This window comes from Lissotriton helveticus, chromosome 9 (genome assembly GCF_964261635.1).
Source record: "Lissotriton helveticus chromosome 9, aLisHel1.1, whole genome shotgun sequence".
NCBI lineage: Eukaryota > Metazoa > Chordata > Amphibia > Caudata > Salamandridae > Lissotriton > Lissotriton helveticus.
In genome coordinates, this window is record NC_136070.1 from 176,286,074 (window position 1) to 176,308,658 (window position 22,585).

Below are 22,585 nucleotides of genomic sequence, written 5' to 3' on the forward strand. Positions count from 1 at the left end.
GTCATTCAGCCATGCCTGGAAGGTCTTGAGGTCTGTGTCCAGATGAGCAGAACATCATCTATATAGCGCTTTCAGAATGTTATGTGATTAATATATGGGTTGACCTTGTTCTAAATGAAGGAATTCTCAAAATCATCCATGTATAGGATGGCCAAATCCGGTGCGAAGCTCGCGCCCATGGCAACTCCCTTAGTTTGCAGGAAATAATCTCCCTGGAAGAAGAAGACATATCTTATCATGACTACCTCTAGTAATTTAATTATGACATTTGCTGGGATCTAGACTGCTTGAGATCTTTTATCCAACACTGTCTTCATAACTTCCAAAGCAGGCAATTGTGGGATGCTTGTATATAAAGATAGGATGTCCATAGTCACGAGTAGTTTACGTGTAGGATCAAAGGGCAGATTATCCACCAGTCTGATGGTCTCCATGGTGTTTCTCAAATATGCTTTTGTTGCCTCAGCTCAGGGGTTAAGAAAAAAATCCACATATTTGCACAATGGCTCCAAATAGTGATCCACAACCTGACTCTATAAGACGACGCAGTGGGTGTTCTAAATTTTTGTGAACTTTGAGGAGGGTGTAGATGGTTGGAAGGCGGGATTATTTTTTGTAAAGGTAGTTGTATTCCAGGTCTGATAAGAAATCTTGTTTTCGTCCCACGTAGGTAATTTTCAGAATCGATTTACTGATTTCTTTAGTTGGGTCTGAGTTCAGTCTGGTGTAGCTCACGCCATCTCTTAATTGTGGGTAGATTTCGGATTTGTAATCATTGTTGTTCTGGATTACAATTCCACCGCCTTTGTCCGCTAATTTAATCACAATGTGCTGGTTATCTCTGAGAGAATTCAATGCTTCACGTTCCGTTCTTGATATGTTGTAGTTTATCGAAACATATCTTCATAATATCTCTTAAGTACCACACTCTCGTATGCCGGTATGTTGCGAGACATGGAGTGTGTTAGTGGTGTGAAGGTAGATGGCACCCTTAAACCTGTGTGGGAGGTTGATGGAAGTGAAGGAGATTTTTTAAAGAAATACATGAGTCTGATTTTGTGGAAAAAAGGATGAAGTTCCGGTTTAATGTTAAAAAGGTTTGGGAGAGAAGTTGGGACAAATGAGAGTCCTTTGCTGAGTACCTTCTGTTCATCAGATGAAAGTTCATATGTGGACAAGTTGATGATGGGGCTCTCATTCATGGCTACCAATGGTAGTATTGACATCTGGTCTGAATTTCCCCCTGGCTTTCTGGGGGGAAACAAACTTGTTTCTGTCCCCATGTTGTGCCTACACCCCAGTTCTGGCCTCTCAGCTCTTGGCCCTCTGCAGGCCTTGGTTCCAATGGTTTTCTCTTCCCCTGGGAGCTCTCCATTGGGAATCCCCTGAAAAAGCAGGGCCTTGTGGCGGTACCTGATATCTGTTGTTTTGATTGTAATAGCCGGGGCTTGTACATGGTTGCTCACTCTCACTTCCTACGCTGTTGGAGACTGAGAACTCTGAAAAATTTGTGAATCTTTTGTAGCCCCTGTAACTGCCTCTGTTTGAAAAACGCCCCTGAGTGTCCTGTTTGTAATAATCTTCCTGTAAGTATGGGTAGGTGATTTTCTTGTCGTAGAATCTTATATCCTTCTACAGTTTCTCCAATTTTCTTGCCTGGGTGTTGGTGTCAAACTCCCTGATCGTCCTTTCCAGGTGCTCCAGGGCCTCCTTAGCATGAATCAATGCTGTGTCTTCTGCAATTTCTCGTTTGAGGTCAGAGATTTCCTTCAGAAGTTTCTTTACTTGTTCTATGGCTGTTTCTACTCCTAAAACCATCCAATGGCGAGAACAGTTGTTAGCCACAAAACTGAAGTTCTCTTTGAATTTGGGAATATTGATAAAGATCGCCGGCTCGTTCTTGAGCTGTAAGCCCACAGGTATGATATTGGCCTTCTGGCCCTCCTCTCTAACTTCCTCGTTGGGCGAGATTACGGCGAGGTTTGTGACAGTGAAGTCCCTATCTGTTGTGCGTGTGATTACTGTGATGAGAAAATGAATCATTGGTCGCCCATTGCAGTGGAGTACCATCCTCTAAAAGCAGGAAGCATTGATGGAACAGATGAGGAACCACATGACCGTGCTGTTTCAAGGGCCATCTTGTCACGATATGTGCCAAATAAAGGTGTCTGTGGAGACCCTCATCTTACACTTTTTGTTACTAGACTAAATTTACAGACAAAGGAGGAGAAATTAAAGGAGGTATTTTCCAGATATGGAGACATAAGAAGAATTTGGCTTGTTAGAGACCTAGTAACTGGATTCTCAAAGGGTTATGCATTTGTAGAGTACAAGTAACAGCGGTCCATATTAAAAGCACACCGAGATGCAAATAAACTTGTCATATATCAAAATGAGATTATGGTAGACTATGAGTTGGAAAGAACCTTAAAGGGTTGGATCCCGCGGCGCTTTGGAGGAGGCTTTGGAGGTAAAAAGGAATCTGGCCAGTTAAGATTCGGAGGGCGGGACAGACCCTTCCGTAAGCCTATCAATTTGCAGAACAATTCTTACTTGGAGAGATATTCAGAAAGATATGGACCTCCTCGTGAGAGAGTGCGAGAATGGAGGGAAAGGGGGCAGAGACCACGAATGGAACAGAGACAGCAGGTGGCAGAAGGAGCGATCCCGGGGCGGAAGGGAAAGTGTGAAAGACAAAGAGGACTCAAAAGATGAAAGAAGCAAAGATAGAGAACGAAGAGACGGGGAGAGACCACGAAAGGAGAGGGAGAGAGATAAAAGCAGGGACAACCCCACCAGAAAACAAAAGGATGAAGACGAACACAACTAGATCTATGGCAATGTGTTTTTTTTTACTTTCAGCTTCCTCAAATTCACCAATCATTTGAGCTTTCTATTTTTCCCGAAATGTCTGCTTGGAAAAACAGAGTTCATCATTTTTTGATACGTGTTCCATGTGTGACATAAACTGTTGATCATTTGTGCTTTATTGTAGTTACAATAATGTAATTGAGTTTGGGCATTTGCAGTAACATCCAAACCCTGAAAACTCAGTTACTTTGAACAAACAAAATAAACCTTGCAGTGATGTTGAAAAGATATTGGCCTGCAGGTATTTAATTAATAGGTGGCCATAGAGTCTCATGCGTATGAGTTTCTTCTCTAATCTTTCTAACCAGCTGACCTTATCATTCAATGTCAAGTCAATGTTGGAAGTGGTGGAAGATAGGAAACTACTACCTGATTGTCCCTGAATAAGTTTATTTTTATAGTCCTCAGTGTATGATAAAGTCTCACTCTCTGACATTGTGGAGCACAAATTCCAAAAAGGAACTCTCACAGGTAGGGACCTGCGTCTTGAAATGAGTGGCCCCGGGAGTACCTTAAACTGTGCTGCACTTGCGGGTATACTTGAAGGGACGGTAAGTGATTTTGGAGGGCAACCTCAATAATGAAACCCTAGCACTAGTGGCACTATATACACTGAACGCTGGGCAGCCCTTATTCATGCCTCTTCGTCACCAGCACTTCTATGCTCCACACTGTCACCAACAGTGTGGTGTGGGGACTTTGACTGTGGCCCGGCCTGGAATGGGACAGATTGACACCACCAATCAAATGGTCCGAATCTTGCACTAAAACCAGGCTCAACAACGGGTTCATCACTTACAAGTGGTGGACATATGGACATTTTAGCACCCAAACGTGAGGGAGTACTCTCACTATTCTGAAGTACTTGCATAATATACCAGAATAGACATGGCGTTCCACAGGACAAACATGACACACAGATTCTCACGTACAAAGTACCTGGGATGCACCCCATCAGACTACAACCCGGTGACAGTCATCCTTTCATGGGAACAACCACTCTGAAAAAATACCTACATGGCGACTACAGACTGTGGCGCTGAGAGATGTGACATTCAATACACAAATAAGAGAAGCTATTGGCAACTTCTTTATAGTTAACAAGGCGTCTGATACGGATACCGTGGTTGAGTGGGTTGCCTTTAAAGGTATACTAAGAGGGATGTGCATGAAAACGATGTATGGCATGAAGAAGTCCTAAGGGAGGTGATCCTGGGGTTGAAGGATAGGATAAATGAAAACAGTGGAAGATGCTAGTGTGATAGACTAAGCCCTATGACACACACTGCTAGAACTTAAAAAATAACACAGAGACACCCTTAACTGATTATCACAGAGTATAAGGGACATATGAAATTACAACATGAGCAGGGAGATTAAGCGGTAGGCTTGTTGGCCTGTTTGCCAAAGGTAGAAACCCTCCACACCCCTAACGGCTATCTGAACCAGTGATGAATCAATGGGTCCAAGTCGGAAACCTATCACAGGGACTTGTATAGAGGTAGCGGTAGGTCATTACCTCAGCTCTTTTTCTGTAAGGGCAGCAGAACTATTGAACTATCGATGGCCATGGGATATCTAGGGTGATCCGGGCTTCAAACTATCAACCCCCTACAGAAACAAGAATTGGAGGTATCTCTGACCGTAGAGGACATAAAATTAGCTCTTCAGTAGATTGAAAAATGTAAGACCCCAAGCATTGATGAGTTTCTGATCATGTTTTATACAACCTTTAAAGCCCAGTTGGTGCCTCACCTTTGAAGGCATATGAGAAAGCAAAATAATGGGGTTTACTAACTGTTTCTATGAGGGAGGTGCAGGCAGCAGTTCTTCCAAAGCTGGGATGTGGCCCACTACATGATACATCATACTACCCATTATCATTACTAAACTTTGATTACAAGGTACTAGGGAAAGTGCTTGCTGACAGACTGAGTCCCTTGCTGGCAGCAGTAGTACACCTCTACCAAAATGGTTTTATTCCCAACGGGAATACCCTTTTAAACCGCCGAAGCTTGTTCTGGGTTATGGACTGAGTGAAAAAAAGACGGAAACGCAAAGTTGGATGGCTTCCCTAGACATAGAAAAGGCCTTCGATACCTTGGGTGGACATACCTGCAAGTTGTGCTATGCAGACTGAGCATGGGGCCGGGGTTTTGTTGGGGGATAGCGCTATCATATACTCACCCGGTGGCAAGGGTATGTTCGGGTGGAATTATTTCTGAATTGCTACCAATAGAAAGAGGTACCAGACAGGACTGCCCCAACCGCCATTTTATTCACTCTTGCCATAAAACCATTGGCCCGTTGGCTGCAAGCGTGGTGCCTTTAATGGGGTATTCTCATCAATGGACAGCTTCAAATAATAAAAGTGTATGCAGATGACGCACTGGTATGCTTCAGGCCAAACACTAGAGTACTACCGGATGCAATTACTTTCTTAGATGAGTTTGGCCTGAAATCAGAGCTGTGAATCAATTGGGATAAGCCATCAATATGCTAAAATACCATATACGATCAGAGAAATATAGACAGACTTCCCGAATTCCCCGAGCGAGACTGCCACCCTACCGCTCATGTTAAGGGTGGGGCGGAGAAGTGAGGAAAATACCTCCCAGAAGGACATGGGAGGAAGACTTAGGGGCCCCAGTAGAAGACACAAACTGTGCGGGCATGGTGAGCAAAAGAATGATGGATTTAACCCAGATCTCTTGAGTGGGGGTGAACGTTTTGATTTGTTTTTTGCATTCCGTCCATCAATTGTGTGTCTTTTGCTTTCTCGCCCTAAGTGCGCCAGGTATGCCCAGACGTGTGTCCTGGGCTCACTGTGCCACTGGAATAAAGCTATCCTGACTGAAGAGGGGTGAAACCCCGAAACCGGTCCTAGGATGCTTGTTTCCGGTCTAGGGAAGACCTGGCTTGGCCGTTCGGGCTGGACTGTTCCCATGAGGCACAGGGTCAAGACTGATTTGCATATGGCCAGGACTAAACTGGGGTGGCATAGTGAGCAAAGAAATGATGGATTTAACCCAGATCTCTTGACTGGGGGTGAATGTTTTGATTTGTTCTGCATTCCGTCCATCAATTGTGTGTCTTTTGCTTTCTCACCCTAAGTGCACCAGGTATGCCCAGACGTGGGTCCTTGGCTCACTGTGCCACTGGAATCAAGCTATCCTGGCTGAAGAGGGCTGAAACCCCAAAACCGGTCCTAGGATGCTTGTTTCTGGTCCAGGGAGGGCCTGGCTTGGCAGTTCAGGCTGGACAGTTCCCATGAGGCACAGGGTCAAGACTGATTTGCATACGGCCAGGTCTAAACTGGGGTGGCATGATGAGCAAAAGAATTATGGATTTAACCCAGATCCCTTGACTGGGGGTGAAGGTTTTGATTTGTTCTGCATTCCGTCCATCAATTGTGTGTCTTTTACCAACTGGAGTGCAGCATGTGAATTAGTCTGAAAGGTGCCCTGCAATGCACGCTTTAGATTAAAACACTTTAACTATTTGCATCGAACGTACCTAACACCGATCAAACTTAGCAGAATATATGTGGGGAGGGTAGTAGCCTGTCCCGGGTGCGGGGTGGATGGGGCCTCGTTTTTCCATATGGCATGGGAATGCTGGACAATCCTACAATACTGGCAGGAAGTGGCAGAACTAATGAGGGGGGTGACCGGGTTGATCCAGATGGCTGTTCCGCAGGTCTGCCTATTGAGTATAGTTAAGAAATGCAGAGAGGGCATGATATGTTGGAAATTCCTGCAGTTGGCGTTGGTACTGGCAAAGCGGAGGGTGACCATTGGATGGATGAGCTCGTGGATGCCCTCCATAGAACTGTGGTACAAAGATATGATAGAATGGGCTTGGGCGGAGGAAATGTATAAGAAAAAGACCAGCAGAGATGATAAATTGGAGGAAGACTTAATAGAGTGGGCAGCTCTTATGGGCAGTAAGTCCCGGGATACGGGAGAGAGTAACAGAAATGGAGGGGGAGGATGGCCCACGGGGAGGGGACACCCAAGAGACACAGTCTAGTTAGTGTTAGGAAGGGTAAGTTATGTCAGGCGCATTACCTGTAGGCCGGAAGCAGACCAATGTGGGGTAGGAGTTACAGGCAGTAGGCCAGATGAGGGGGTCATTTTGAAGAATGCACAGCTCCAGAGGGAACAGGAGGAAAACCAGTAGGAGGGGTGTGACCCCTCTGTACCCAAGGTGGGGACGAATTTATATTTTTGTTTTGCTTGTTGTATTGTGTATAAGCTTATCTAATGCATAAGAAGAACAATATAAATATGATGCACTGGTGGACACATATTTGACCATTGTAATTCAAATAACATGACAACTCTGTGTGAAATTAAGCTCAATAAAATTTTTGCAAAAATAAAATACATAGACCAGACAATTTGCCAAAAGTGGAGAGTAAGTTTTATTTATTTATTCATTTGTAGAGCGCATGGTTACACCACCGGTTGGCCACGACCATCTGATCCTTCTGGAGATCTTTAAAATGTAGCATCATATCGTCTGCGTACAGCGATATTGTATGGACTGCAGTGCCTGTTGGAATTCCCTGCTGTCTAGCTTCCTGGCAAATCTGTTGTTCTAGAGGTTCAATTGCCACTATAAAGAGCGGGGATAGAGGACACCCCGCCAAACCAGGTATGAAGCTGAGATGTGTGGACCCACCTCGCTCTGGCTCTGGGGGATGAATAAAGTAATCTAATCCATTGAATTTAGGCGGGAGGTATCTTATATTGTGCCAGAACTGCCAGCATAAAATTCCACCCCAGAGTATAAAAGGCCTGGTGGACATACAGGGACAGGGATAAGGGCCCCCGGGCCGCTTCCATTATTATAAACAGCCGCTGTATATTCAGTGAGGTGTTACGGCAGGGGACAAATCCACATTGGTCCATGTGAATCAATTGTGGTAGCAATGGTAGCAATCGCCTGGCTAGAATCTTGCTTAATATTTTGTATTCTGTGGTTAACAGGGACAGCGTATCTACGAGAGGAGCTCCACAAGAAGTTTATTGGGTTTCAGTAGAGATGTTACCAGTGCCCCTGTAGTGGAATTGGGGAGTACGCCTACGGAAACAGAGGCGTTATAGAGTTTCTCTAGTTGTGGGACCAGTTGGACAGCATATGTGGAATAAAAGACCACCGGACGTCCATCAGAACCAGGTGTCCTATTTCTGGCTAACTCTTTGGAGGCACCTCGGATTTCATTCACCCTAATGGGCACCGCTAGTACCTCACAGTCTACCGCATGTATTCTCAGGAACATTGCTTGTTGCGAAAATGCAGCGATCTCTGGCGGGTTTGGGGGAGACAGGAGTGTATACAGATTTGAATAAAAGTCCTGACTCGCCTTATTAATCCCCCTTGTGATACTTCGATTCCCCCATCATGTGTAGTAATTTTTTAGGTCTCGGACCGGAAGGCTGGCTTGCCAGCTTCTGGGAAGAGATTTTAATGTTTTTGAGATGGGTGCTTGAACCCGCCTCTCTCCTCCACCTCTCCTCCATTGGCTGGCTTCCTAAACGGAGGCCAGCCATTGGAGGAGGAGGGAGTCACTCCAAACAAGCCCCATCTCTTTCGGATTAGGGGGCGTGTTTTTGGCGTTCTTTCGTCCTGTGACATCAGCCGTCACTCAGAACGCCAAAACACGCCCCCGAATCCGAAAATTTCGGAAACTTGCTGCTGCCATTTTTTTGGGGGGGTTGTTGTTGCCAGCGTTTGTGTTCCCGCTTGTTATTAAATTCTCTGTATTATGAGCAGGCGTCGTTTGCCCGGTGTTAGGATCTGTGAAGTCAATTCTATTTCCACTAATCCTGTGAACACAAAACAACGAATCATTGCTTAACGCATGCCCCGCGGCCCTTCTCTCTCCCGTGCTGTTCCCTCCCATTCTCTCCCATTAAAATCTCAGCATAAAGCTAAACAGGCAGGCGTCATGCCGAGAGAAACCCCTCAAAAACACGAAAAGGGCAGGAGAGCAGAGACATTGTGCAGCCCGTAGTCAGCGGAGGTGGTCAGACCCAGCACCTGAGTTACAACGCGCAGAGCCACTGATGCAGGTAAGAGGCCCTGAAGTCTGCGCGTAAAAGCAGGCACGGGGATATGAATGGGTTACTCTAGTTTCTCTGTGTCTACCGGGCAGCCTGTGAAGCGTAGCCTGTCTGCAGTGTCTGTGCATGAGCATTAATGTGGTCTGCCTGGAGCCGTGCGGGCAGTCTTGTGTTTGCGTCTGCGTGTGATCGGTCTGTGTGCATGATATTTATGTACGTGAATGGTATGCATGTGTGCGATGCATGTATGAATCAGTATGCAATGAAAAGTCTGTGTGCATGGCTTAAGGTGTGTGTGTGAATAGGATAGATTGGAGTGGTGTGGCTCACTGGTTAGAGGCGGCAGACCCGGAAGCAGAAGTCGGCCCGGGACCAGGGTTCGATTCCCGACGCGGCAGGGTCGTGAACCAGGGTCAGCGGACTCGATAATTCTCACCTCGGTGCCTACTCTAACCAGGGGTCCCACTCGGCAACTCTGGGCATTAGCTTGCCTAATCTCCACAACGGCCCCATCAACGCTGGGGATGCCTGGCTCCTCCTTGGGGATTCCCAGCAGGGACCATCCCACAGGGAAAGCCAGGACGGGTTCCCCAGCGGTATACAGCGCCAGGACGCCGGCTGGCAACAGTGCGCTTTACAAGTATACACATTACATTACATTAATCGGCGTGTGCTTGCCGAGTGTTCATATATCATACATATCAGACTGATGCGTCTGTATCAGTAAGTGTGATCACTCTGTATGGGTATGGTTAGGTCTCTACCTATGGCTCCGATGCATCTGTATGTGTGCTAATTAATAACAATACAACAGGTGTGTGGAGTAGATAGTTCTGTATTTTTACATATTTGTGCAAGGCATGTCTGACTGCTTCCTTGACTGGCCTGTATGTGCGCGAGAGAGCTGTTGGCATGTATGTCTGTGCTTGAATGTGGCGGGTTGCATTTAATATTCTGTTTTTTGTGAGGTTATCTGAACCCCACTTCTCTAGCCTTGGCTTTCCTTTGTAGAGATCACTGTTTTCATAGATGTTAGTACAATTGGTTCAGTTTATCTGAACAGGGACTGCATCTCCCAGAGTGCACCCTGTGTTAAAGGCGTCCAGGTGCCAATGCACCTTCTGGTGAAATTAAAGATTACAATCGGCTTTATGCCACCCTAAGCTTGAAGGCGTGTTCGTATTTGGATATGTAAATTGTGTGTAACACGTCTCTTTGTACGGACCCTATGTTTGGTGAATTGCAATTGTCTTTTATACAGTGCTTTCTGGCCTTGGCTCTAGACGCTGTAAATAACTGGTGTCACTATTAAACAGCACTCATTTAGCAACCTTGAAAATAGAGTGGAGCTGTAAGATTCAAATATGTGGCCTTTGTGTTACTTACAAGCCGTGAAATTGAAGCTTTAGTGCTGTTGTGACTCCATTTGCCGCACATAGCGCGTACCCTAGAATCACGGACTACAAATCCTTGTTGTTTCTACAAGGACGTTGAGAATATAACCGCAGGGGACTGAGAATATAGCTAAATCAAAAGTATATGTGTACCTGCAGGGACTGAGGATACAGGTTTCCACAGGGAATTTGACTGTGTGCACCTGCGGGTTTAAGAATATCTGTAGTGGTAGGAACTATGAATGCTTGTACTCAGGCGCGCAACACCCATTGGGCTCACCGGGCTTCAGCCCCCCCCCAACCGTCGTATTCTCCAGCCCGGGCTAATTTGACGCGCACTGAACAGATAAATGAAGGCTGTGCATCGGAGCCGAGAATGTGATTTTTATGATGCTTTCTGAGGCCCAGCAGCCCGAGCCAGCCAGCCTCTGAACAGTTTCAGTTAACCTCTTGTTTTCCTTTACTGGCCCCCGAGGTGATATCATTGCCTGAAGGCAGGGATTTCACCTAAGCACTTGATGTGTTCAGCATGGGGTGGGGGTGGGAGTGCGAAGATGCACACAGCAGGGGGAAAGGGCTGGCCAGTGCAGGTGACGCTTTTCCTTTGTATAGGAATTCCTGCTGGCGTCAAACCCCAGGGTTTGCTGTCTGTGCACTTGCATGGATGTGTATTCCATACAAGTGCACAGACAGCAAACCCTGGGCTATGACGCCAGCAGGAATTAATTTACAAAGTAAAAGCATCACCTGCACTGCCATCCCTTTGCCCCTGCTGTCTGTGCACTTGTATGGAATTCACATCCAAGGCCCTGCTCACCAGTTAAATGGTGAACAGGGCCATGGATCTTTCTCTTTGTGCATCCATGGGCACCAACTACACAGAAGCAGAGGAGGCCCTGGCAAGGAGAAAGCAGGAAACATTTGACACACACCTATCTACACTGTGAGATCTTCGGGAGGGGTGGATGCCAGGACGCAGTGCTGCTGATCAGCCCAACTCAACTGAATAGTATCAGAAGAGCAGGCAGCCGTTTTTTATGTAAGTTTCAGTAACTTTAATGAATTCTTCAGCACAGCATTACCTACTGCCTGCATATCTAGGTTACTCTAAGGGAATGTTGTTTTTGACTTACATACATGGAAACGTCAGAGGAGAGTCCCCTCCGAATATGCACATGTAGTGTAAGTTTGTAGTGTTCATTTTTTGGGGTGCTATGTGGGTAACTTTAGGGTTCAGGGTGGGTGTGGGTTTTAGGGTGCCAGCGAGTAATTTTAGGGTTCAGGGTGGGTTACAGATTGGGGTGCCAGGGGGTAATTTTAGGGTTCTGAGTGGGTATGGGTTTTAGGGTGCCAGGGGTAATTTTAGGGTTCAGGGTAGTAATGGGATTTGGTGTGCCAGGGGGTAACTTTAGGGTTCAGGACGGGTATGGGCTTTGGGGGCCAGAAGGGTAATTTAGGCGTTCAGGGTGGGTGTGGGTTTTGGGGTGCCAGGGGTAATTTTAGGGTTCAGCGTGGGTATGGGTTTTGGGATGCTAGGGGTCATTTTAGGGTTCAGGGTGGGTATGGGTTTTGGGGGCAAGGGTGTAATTTTAGGGTTCAGGGGGTAATTTTCGGGGTCAGAGTGGTAATGGGCTTTGGGGTGCCAGGTGTAATTTTAGGGTTCAGGGAGGGCATGGGTTTTGGGGTCCCAGGGGTAATTTTAGGGTTCAGGGTGGGTATGGGATTTGAGGTGCCAGGGGGTAATTTTAGGGTTCAGCGTGGGTATGGGTTTTGGTGTGCCAGGGGTAATTTTAGGGTGGTTAAGGGTTTTGGGGTGCTATGGGGTTAATGTTAGGGTTCAGGATGTGAGGGTTAATTTTAGGGTTCAGGGTGGGTGTGGGTTTTCGGGTGTCAGGGGGGCAATTTTAGGGTTCAGGGTGGGTATGGGTTTGGGTGGGCCGGGTGTTAATTTTAGGGTTTAGGGTGGTAATGGGTTTTGGGGTGCCATGGTGTTAATTTTAGGGTTCAGTGCAGGTATGGGTTTTAGGGTGTGAGGGGGGTATTTTAGGTTTCAGGGTGGGTGTGGGTTTTCGGGTGTCAGGGGGGCAATTTTAGGGTTCAGCGGGGGTATGGGTTTTGGGGTGCCAGGGGTAATTTTAGGGTTCAGGGTGGGTATGGGTTTTGGGGGCAAGGGTGTAATTTTAGATTTCAGGGAGTAATTTTGGGGGTCAGTGGTAATGGGATTTGGGGTGCCAGGTGTAATTTTAGGGTTCAGGGAGGGCATGGGTTTTGGGGTCCCAGGGGTAATTTTAGGGTTCAGGGTGGGTATGGGGTTTAGGGTGTGAGGGGGAGCATTTTAGGTTTCAGGGTGGGTGTGGGTTTTTGGGTGTCAGGGGGGCAATTTTAGGGTTCAGGGTGGGTATGGGTTTTGGGTTCAAGGGGGTAATTTTAGGGTTCAGCTTAGGTATGTGTTTTGGTGTGCCAGGGGTAATTTTAGGGTTCAGGGTGGGTATGGGTTTTGGGGTGCCAGGGGGGAATTTAATGTTCAGTATGGGTATGGGTTTTGGGGTGCCAGGGGTAATTTTAAGGTTCAGGGTGGGTATGGGTTTTGGGGGGCAAGGGTGTAATTTTAGGGATCAGCGCAGGTATGAGTTTTGGGGCTCCAGGGGAGTGATTTTAGGGTTCAGGGTGGGCATGGGTTTTGGGGTGCAAGGGGGGTAATTTTGTGGTTCAGGGTGGTAATGGATTTGAGGGGGCAAGGGTGTAATTTTAGGGATCAGTACGGGTATGGGTTTTGGGGTGGCAGAGGTAATTTTAGGGTTCAGGGTGGGTATGGTTTTGGGGAGCAAGGGTGTAATTTTAGGGATCAGCGCTGGTATGGGGGTTGGGGTTCTAGGGGGATGATTTCAGGGTTCAGGGTGGTAATGGGTTTTGGGGTGCGAGGTGGTAGTTTTAGGGTTCGTGGTTAGGGGTTTTGGGGTGCCAGGGGTGTAATTTGGAGGTTCGGTGGTAATGGATTTTGGGGGGCAAGGGGTAATATGCGGGTTTAGCGTGAGTATGGGTTTTGGGGTGCCAGGGGTAATTTTAGCGTTCAGGGTGGGTATGGGTTTTGGGGTACCTGGGGTAATTTTAGGGTTCAGGGCGGGTATGGGTTTTGGTGTGCCAGGGGGTACCTTTCGGGTTCAGGGTGGGTATGGGTTTTGGGGTACATGGGGTAATGTTAGGGTTCAGGGTGGGTATGGGTTTTGGACTTGCAATGATAAACATTTCACGAGCACATTGTCCTCCTATAGAAGCAATTGTTGACGAACTGGCGAAAAAGAGTCGTCGCCTTGAAATGGCATTGTGAAAATTGGTTATATTGTGTTCCTAAAGTGCTTTGTAGTAAAATATATTAAATTGGCCTTTTAATTCAGTACATTCTGTTCCTTTTTCATAAGACAATAGGACATAAATGCATCAAATTAACAAAAATGTGTGCTCTAATTGTCCAGTTACAAATGCAGAATTCATCACGTTTTCTCCGCTTGACCTGAGCATTAATCGATCCCGATTATCTGCCATTTTAGCCCCGCCCCATTGATTAACATTAGCCACGCCCCTTCATTTGCCATGTTAGCCCCCCCCCCCCGAAATTAAGACCTAGTTGCGCCCCTGCTCGTACTGCATGGGTTCTGGCAGTATATTTACTTGCTTCTGTGCACATAGTTGTACCTATGGGAACTGTGAGTATTTGCATTGCAGGTACTTTAAGAATATGCCGTATACGTGCTGATGGGCCAAGTGTTATGGTTTGTATTACCATAGTTCTGATTGGGGGGGGCGTTCATGACGCCCCTCCCCACGCTGTGCGGTTAGATATGCTTGAACACACTTTACATGTTGGACTTGAAACTATATGTACGTAAACGTCCAGGCAAGAGATACATATGTATGCAGCTGCAGTGACTGAGAATACCCAGGTGCCACTGAACTGAGAATCTATGTAGTGCTTTGACTGGACATATTGTTGTACTTGCAGGTGTTGTGGAAATGCGTGTGCTTGTGGGAATGTTTGTACGCTAGACACTGGCACAAAATATACAGTACATGTTTGGGTGTTTTTACAGCATTGGTATTTGGTAGAAATATCATATTTCACAAGGACCTGTGAAATAGTTTTATATTTCCTAGAAATTACACATAATAACTGCGTCACCAGAGGTTCGCCATTGCCCATTGTTTAATTAGTAACCGCTTCACGAAAACTAAAACATAAGTGGAATGTTAGAACCACGACCAGAGCCTATTGATAGCAGAACATTGCATGAGAAGCATAAAGTCTTGGTGATTAACCACAGCTCACGGTTTAATTTGCAGTTTGTCTGTAAAAGCTAATCAAAGCCTAAACATTCTAAATGAAATCAGGGCACCTTGGTGGCTCGTCTTGCTCGCAGTAGCATCAACAATCTCTGATTTCAGTGCCCAGGATATGTTTTGAAGAAAGAAAATCAGGTTTTCTGAAGTCTCTGTTCTTCTCTACATAATTTTATACTTTACTTTCCAATACAGATGAAGCTTTGGCCCGTATTTCACTTTCGGTAAATCACTTCATGTTTAAAAACAATGTTTTGGTGCTTATTGCACACAAATAAACATGATATAAAAATATCACAGAACATGTTAAATGTTCTACTATTGCCATCACATGTTTTTGGTAATCTTTACGAACAGCTCGGCCTTTGGCCCTGTTGCTTATGATGTCATCAAAACCCCTTTCTTGATTGCAATATATAAATCATAATATCACAAGATTACCCGAGATCTTTCCTCTCTATATACACACACACACCAGAATGAATTGTGTAAATATTGTAATACATTTGTGATTGTATTAGCACAGTTGCGCTACATACCATATTATGGGCCTAAATTATTTTTACTCCCTTGGCGTAAATACATATATATGTATGTATGGGGATTATGCAAATGTTTGTACGTGATGGTACTGTATCGGGTATCACCTCAAGTTGACGTCCACTAGCCCCAGAACAACATAAGCATTAAAAAGTATATCAGCCTTGACAAAAGGGACGAACCTAGCTAGGGTGTGGGAGACCATGTGACCCACAATCCACCAATGGAGACAGAAAGATGATTAGTAATTGGGGTGAGGATATAGCTAGAGAGAGTCAAGTGTAAGCCACTGTTGGCGGATGACGACCCTTTATTCTGCCAGCTCGAATGTTTTCTGTCACCGGCCTTACATGTGCATCTCTCCCGCTCCAATTGAACCCGGTCCCTTTCCCTGCCACTCCTAATACCTTCCCTCTCCTTCTTCGCTCCATCTGGTCCTCTGCTACTGCTTAGTGTTTGTTCTTTGATTATTTGTGTCTTTGCATCCAGGTGGCTTTGGGTCTACACTATCCTGTTAAACTGTATGCTTACTTATACGGTCATTTCTTTCTACTTAATCTTAGAAGCGACTTAGCGATGGGCCTCAGAAAATGAAGTTGAAACGGAAACATTACCCAACCAAATTGCAAGCACCAAAAATCGATGTGTCATCAACCCAAATAAAAATTTTAAAAAAATGTTCACAGAAGCACAAACACGGAGTACATACAAGGACATTAACCTTGACATCAGCGGTGCAGGGGAGCAGCACAGACAGTGACATCCACCTAGATGTGAACAATGACTGGTTTTTATCTCACCACTAATAATTAGAGGATGCCAACAATGACTTCCTCCTACGAAAGGAAGTGACGTCAACAATAGCTTGGACTTGACGCCCATAATTGTCTTTTCTTTCTTGTTGTTTTGTATACCTCTCATGGGAAAAATAAGGTGCATTACAAATTTAGAAGTACCTAAATATGTCCATGTGTGGTTGCACACAGAACCGTCACTGAACCACAACCACACACAACCACACACTACCACACACACAACCACACATACCACACACACACAACCACACACAACCACACACACAACCACAACAACACCCAACCACACACACACAACCACAAGCACACACACAACCACAACAACACCCAACCACACACACACAACCACAAGCACACACACAACCACACACACACAACCACACACACAAGCACAACCACGCACAACCACACAACCACACACACAACCACACACATACACACACCGACATACACACACACACAACCACACACACAACCACACTGTCAGTGCACACTTTCACCAGACACAGACACGTGTGTGTGGGTCTCTGTGTGTGTGTGTGTGTGTGTGTGTGTGCGTGCGTGTGTGTGTGTGTGTGTGTGTGTGTGGTTCTGTGTGGGTGGCTCTGTATGTGTGTGTGGGTGGCTTTGTGTGTGTGGCTCTGTGTGGGTTAATGCATTTGCGAGCAATTAAGCTATTGACATTGTAAATGACAATGCCATTTATTTAACGATTAAGCGATTGGCAATGTAAATGACAATGCCATTTATTTATGATTTAAAAAAAAAATGTAATGAGCAATGCCAATAGCTCTACCTTTAATAATGCCGAGACCATTGCATTGTAAATGCTTGTTAGGATCGGTATGGGGGATGGGTCTGGTTGTTTCAATCGTGCTAGAAGTGTGCCTGATTTGTTCACTTCAGTATGTACTCATTGGTTGTATATCCTGAGATCTATCACCCAGAGTTGTTCAAACAACTCCGGCCTCGTGGAGTTGGGGTGCATTGTTAGCTTCTCCGTTGCCCTCCTTTCCAAGGATTCCTCAAGGCTCCCAAGCTCCCGGAGTACCTACGTCCTGCCACTCATCACAGTTTGAATTGCTGACCCGTACCGCCACTTTCAAGGCCTTCCACTCCACCAACGGGGAGGAGGCTGTTCCAGAGTTTTCCATGAAGTAGTTGTCAAAAGTCGCAGCCAAAGTCTCTCTGAAGACTCCATCTTTGAGTAGGCGCAGCTGCATTGTATTTGTAGGAATGGGGGCAGTTATGCAACCCCATGCAAGTGTTATCTTCAGAGGGCAGTGGTCAGAGATCTTTTTTCCTAGATATATAGCATGCGTTATTTTGGACTGCATGTGTGCAGGGCAGAGAAATCTGCCCGGTCGGCAATGAAGTATATGAGAATAGGAGTATTCCTTTAGACCCTCATTACAGTTGCGCCATACATGCAGAAGCCCGCAACCATCTACCCACTGTCTCAACATTCGAGCCTGGTGCATAGGGCCTGTGCCCGGAAGGTGGGATTTATCTAACATTGTATCCAATATTGCGTTTAAGTTACCCCTAGTGCCCATTGATTTTGCGTCCAGTATGTTAACATCGCAGACAGGTGGGTGAAGAAGTTGTCCTGATCAGTGTTGGGTGCATAAATATATCCTAGCACAATTGGTTCTCCGTCTAATGTGCCTTTTAATATTACATAGCAACCATGTATGTTAGTCCTAGAGTTCAATACCACAAATGGAACCCCTGGACAGAGCCATATCGCAGCACCTCTTGAGTAAGCATAGTAGGATGTATGAAACATTTGGCCTCTGCATCGCCTTCACAGCTTTTGCGCTTCTGTGGGTCTTTTAAGTTAAAGTTAAATTAATACACTATGCACATAAACAGTTGTAGGGGAAATGTGTACTTATATAATGAAAACTGTAACGCGTAACTATTAGTGCAGATAGATAAAAAAGAGAAGACATTGTGAAATATGAAAGAGCCAAAGACTGAGAGGAAAACTAAGGAAATTAAACATAACGAAATTAGGAAATGGTATGTTGAAGGAAAGAAGGGGATGTTTAACAATAAAATAAAGGGAAAAAGAAACACAATATACCTACAATAAAAGACACAAGAAGATGCAAATAACATATCAGGTAGCAAAACAAATGATTGAAAGGGGTGAGACCACAAAGGGAAGATGACACCACTGGAATCCAGAAGCAACTGGAAGGGTGTAATCCAGACCACATGTGTGGGTGTGTGTGCATAACCATGAGACAAATGAGAAAAAAAACATACCTATGGGAGGGAGAAAAAGAAAGACATCATTATCACACATAGAATGTATAAAATTGAGGGTGTGGCATGGACGGCAGGGAGAATGGCCGCCTAGTCTGTCTTCGCGCTGCACGGGACCCAAATCTACGGCGAAAGCAGTGAGACACAGGCGACGAAACTATGCGCCGAAGGTGACTACAGCGACCGCTTCACCCAGCGCACATGTTGTATTGGAGAAATCGACCGCTTTCATGCTGTAAACGCTCTAAGTTGTACTTTGAGATTACCCCTGGGAGACGCGAGGCGGGACCGCCATCTTAGGTCCGCGATAAAGATCCCGATGTGAGCAGCTTCTCCAGCATTATTGCCGATCACAGAAACAACCTTCTAACACAGAGGTGAGCGCGTTCAGTATTGTTGTGCAGAGACGCTTGCTCCAATGCCCTGGCTGAAATCACGGGTCTACAGCAGTGAGTAATTTGTGCCCGGCTAGATACTGCCTGACTTCAAAATGGCGATCTGAATACACGGCGAAGGAAACACGATAACCCCTAAGATTTAAACCTACGCCCTACACGCCAGTACAGCGATCTGACTCACTGTAGGAACATCTTTCTCACAGATCTGCCCCATAAGGTTATACATGCCTTCCTGCTCTCACGGGAAAGCTTTGGTGCATCTCATGTGCATCTCATCTCATGCTGCCTGATGTTATAATGGCGACCTGCATAGCGATTAATCTGAATTCCAGGCGCGAAAACGATCCCACCACACCACAAAGCCACAGAGTTCCGGTATAACCACTAATGTATGGGTCTTGAGGTGCATACAACCCAACCTGTCCCAACCAATGCCAACGTATAATTGTTATCAGCGGCCAGTCAGATAGCCACCCCGACTGCTCGGTGACCAGCAGCACGAGTGTGGTATTAGAAGGCAGCCCGGAGGTACATACGCGACCTGATTGATAAACACCCTGCCAACTCCAAAGAACAATCGATGGTCAGTTGAAGATCCAGAGGTGAATGGGGGCATCCGATGGTGTTCCAAGAATCCGTTCAGTAGTTCCAGAACTCAATCTATAAGATTTTGTGGGCGTCCGATGGTGCCAAGCATATCGTGGTTTCCGACCTATTGCAGCACTGCACATGGGGGTTAACCCAACTGTCAATACGGGAATATCTCCTAGGGCCTAATAAAACGGCTACACCTTACCCGTGGAGATCCACACTGGTCACTGGTCACGAGAGATCTCAGAAGCACGGTCTTTTCAGAAACGCAAGACTAGCGCAATAGTTCCTACATCCACCAGACCTACGACTACAGCCAGTGGCTTCCTGCTAAGTAACATCCTATTTATCCAGTGAGCCAACCCAGCACCGACAATGGCGGATAGAGAACAACAAGAAGGTTCGCCCAGAATCTTCCATCTCAGACTCACCCATTAAAAATAGAGGAGATGTAGCTGGCACTCTGGACATGATCCTAAAAAAGCTGACAGACGTACACGACCTAGCCAAATCCACAAAATGTAACACCGATACGATGCAGCTTGAACTGACAGCAATAAGAGCTGACATGAACACCTTGAACCTTCGCCTTGACGAGGCAGAACAAAGAATTAGCGACACCGAAGATAGAACTACATGCAGTGCTAAAATCATACAACATCTCCAAACAACAGCCTGTGACCTAAAACGCCAAACCACAGAACTGACAGACCGCAATAGGAGGGGCAACATGCGCATCTTCGGGGTTCCAGAGAACTCAGAAAAAGATGCTGATTCCTGTGTTTCATTCCTGGAAGCATGGATACCAACGGTGACTGGGATAAAGTTCCAACATGGGCTAGAGCTAGATAGAGCCCTTAGAGTCCCGACCTTCACACAACGCACAACCAGGGGCCCCGACCCCTCATCTGTAAGCCACTCAGATACCAGCACACGGAAGCAATCCTTCAGTTCGCCAGAAAGAACCAACACATCGTGTGGGAAGGAAACCGCATTATATTTACCCAGGATTACTCCAGGGAGATGGTGGAAGTACGGAAAGGTTTCCTGTCACTTCGAGAGAAACTACGGGCGAGAGACATCCAATTTTCTTTTGCAGGCCCATCTAAGTTCAGGATCGTGGACCACGGTCGGTCACATTTCTTCACCAACCCGCATGACTTGGCATGCTACCTAAACGACTCACCACAACAAGAAATGGACTTGTCGGGAAACACATCCTATAAAAGAAAACCTGAACATCACGACAAAGGTAGTCAAGATTAGCTATCGAGTTACTTACCATCAAAACTCGTTCAACCATCTCAGTCCACTTCTAATGATATACCGTTGATACTCCAATGCTGCCACTGCAAGGGGAATGTTGCATTACAAAGTGTGAACTTTTCGCCTTCATACTGGGTTTACCTCTATTAGTCTGGTCTTAGCCTTGGCAGCCAGTCACTGCAAAGTGGTTAAAGCTAGATTCCGTCTCATCGAGGTACAGGGGGCCGATTTTGGACAATTTCGGACAAAATGAGTTCTAAAGATCCAGATGCTCATTCTATATGATCCCCATTTAATGGAACTACACCACATTCCAATATACATTCCGAGGGGTTGCATAGCTCATGACAGTGTTACAAGGTATTTTTTGACATGACAGTGCCTAATATGTTTACCTAAGAAAGTGTCTTCTATGCGCTTGACGCCTTTGTACGATTGAATGCTCTGGATAGTGCGACCTGTACATGTACTCCAGATTCTACCACCTCAAGGAGGGTAATAGATGTCTCGTAGATGTAATAGTTGTCATAGATGTATTAGTTAAAGTGAGGGAGACGCCAACCCGTAGCACCCACACAGTTCTTCAGTGAGAGGGTTTATTTTCTTATCCTCCTACAAAGTTAGAAATGTTAAGATTTTTGAAGATTTATCATGATTTTACAAAAGTTACTACCTCCAGTAGACATAACAATAGGGGGCATTAACGGCCACGCTGCTTACAAAATCAGTTAAATATGTTTATCCTTGTGTAAGCGTAGACAGCACTGCCGTCGCAGCTCTTAATTTTGAGTTACAGGGACGGAGGCAGGAGAGGGCGGGGTGAGGGGCTAGAGGGAGGGGGGGCAGGGGAAGTTTTTGGGGGGGCTGTGCAGGAGGGAGGGCGGCGGGGGGATAAACACGGATGTTTCAGTATTGTTTTTGCTGTGTACCTTATTTCTTCTATGACCTATTGTCTTCTCTATTTTCTTCCTGTGCTCTTGTCCTTTCTATCTTTCCCTTCACTTATCGTATACCCTATGACACCACGTTGCGTGCCTCACACACAAGCTCATTTTCTACATGCGCTGTTAACTGCCATGGCGTCTATCAGAAAGGCCATACCTTTGAGGACCCAAACAAACCATATGACTCAACCTCCTCAGTCTGACGATACCTACATGAGACAGCACCAAAGCACACACCCACCGGTACGAAGCGACGCCTATCAACATTTAATCCAGTCCACATCTATGACTGCAGATAAGAATTCAGCAGCATCACTAAATATAGTCTCGCTGAACGTTAAGGGGCTTAATCACCCAGTTAAACGCAAACATTTTTTAGACTACTTAGCTAAAACTAAAGGCGATATAATCCTCATGCAGGAGACTAAATTGGATCAAGATGATGCGGAGTACCTTAAGCAACACTGGATCTCCCACACTCTTTGTTCACCGGCGGTGCAAAAGAAAAGAGGAGTAATCACTTTGATCGCTAAGAAATCAAACTTAACCGTGGTTTCCCACTCAGTGGACTCTGAGGGCAGACTAAGTATTGCCCATCTTCAAAGGGATGAGGACCATGTTTATGTGGCAAATATCTATGGTCCCAACTCAGATCTCCCTCAATTCTGGGAATACGTTTCGAAAGAACTGGAAAACATTCCCCAAGATGAGCTTCTGGTAGTGAGTGGGGACCTCAACCTCCCGCTTCATCCTATACTAGACAGACAGTCTAAATGTGTGTATCATCCCTCACGCTCGCACGAGGCTTTGACATGTTTATGTGCTAAATTCCACCTGCATGACTCTTGGCGCCTCCAACATCCGGACGGACGAGACTACACCTTCTACTCCCCACCGCACAATTCTAACTCGAGAATTGATTATTTATTGATATCAGACCCCTACACACACCTTATCGATGAAACCGATATAGCCCCTATAGTAGTGTCGGACCATGCATGTACTCATATGAAACTAGCGGGCTCACACTCTCTTATCCCCCCCAGACGATGGCGTCTTAATGAAGAGATATTGTTGGTACCGGAG

General features: G+C 45.9%; 1 pseudogene; it reads left to right on the plus strand.

Annotated features, from left to right (window-relative positions):
• The first annotated feature begins 2,034 nt into the window (after nucleotides 1-2,034).
• On the plus strand, nucleotides 2,035-2,830 carry LOC144783151 (U11/U12 small nuclear ribonucleoprotein 35 kDa protein-like; annotated as a pseudogene).
• Nucleotides 2,831-22,585: the final 19,755 nt, after the last annotated feature.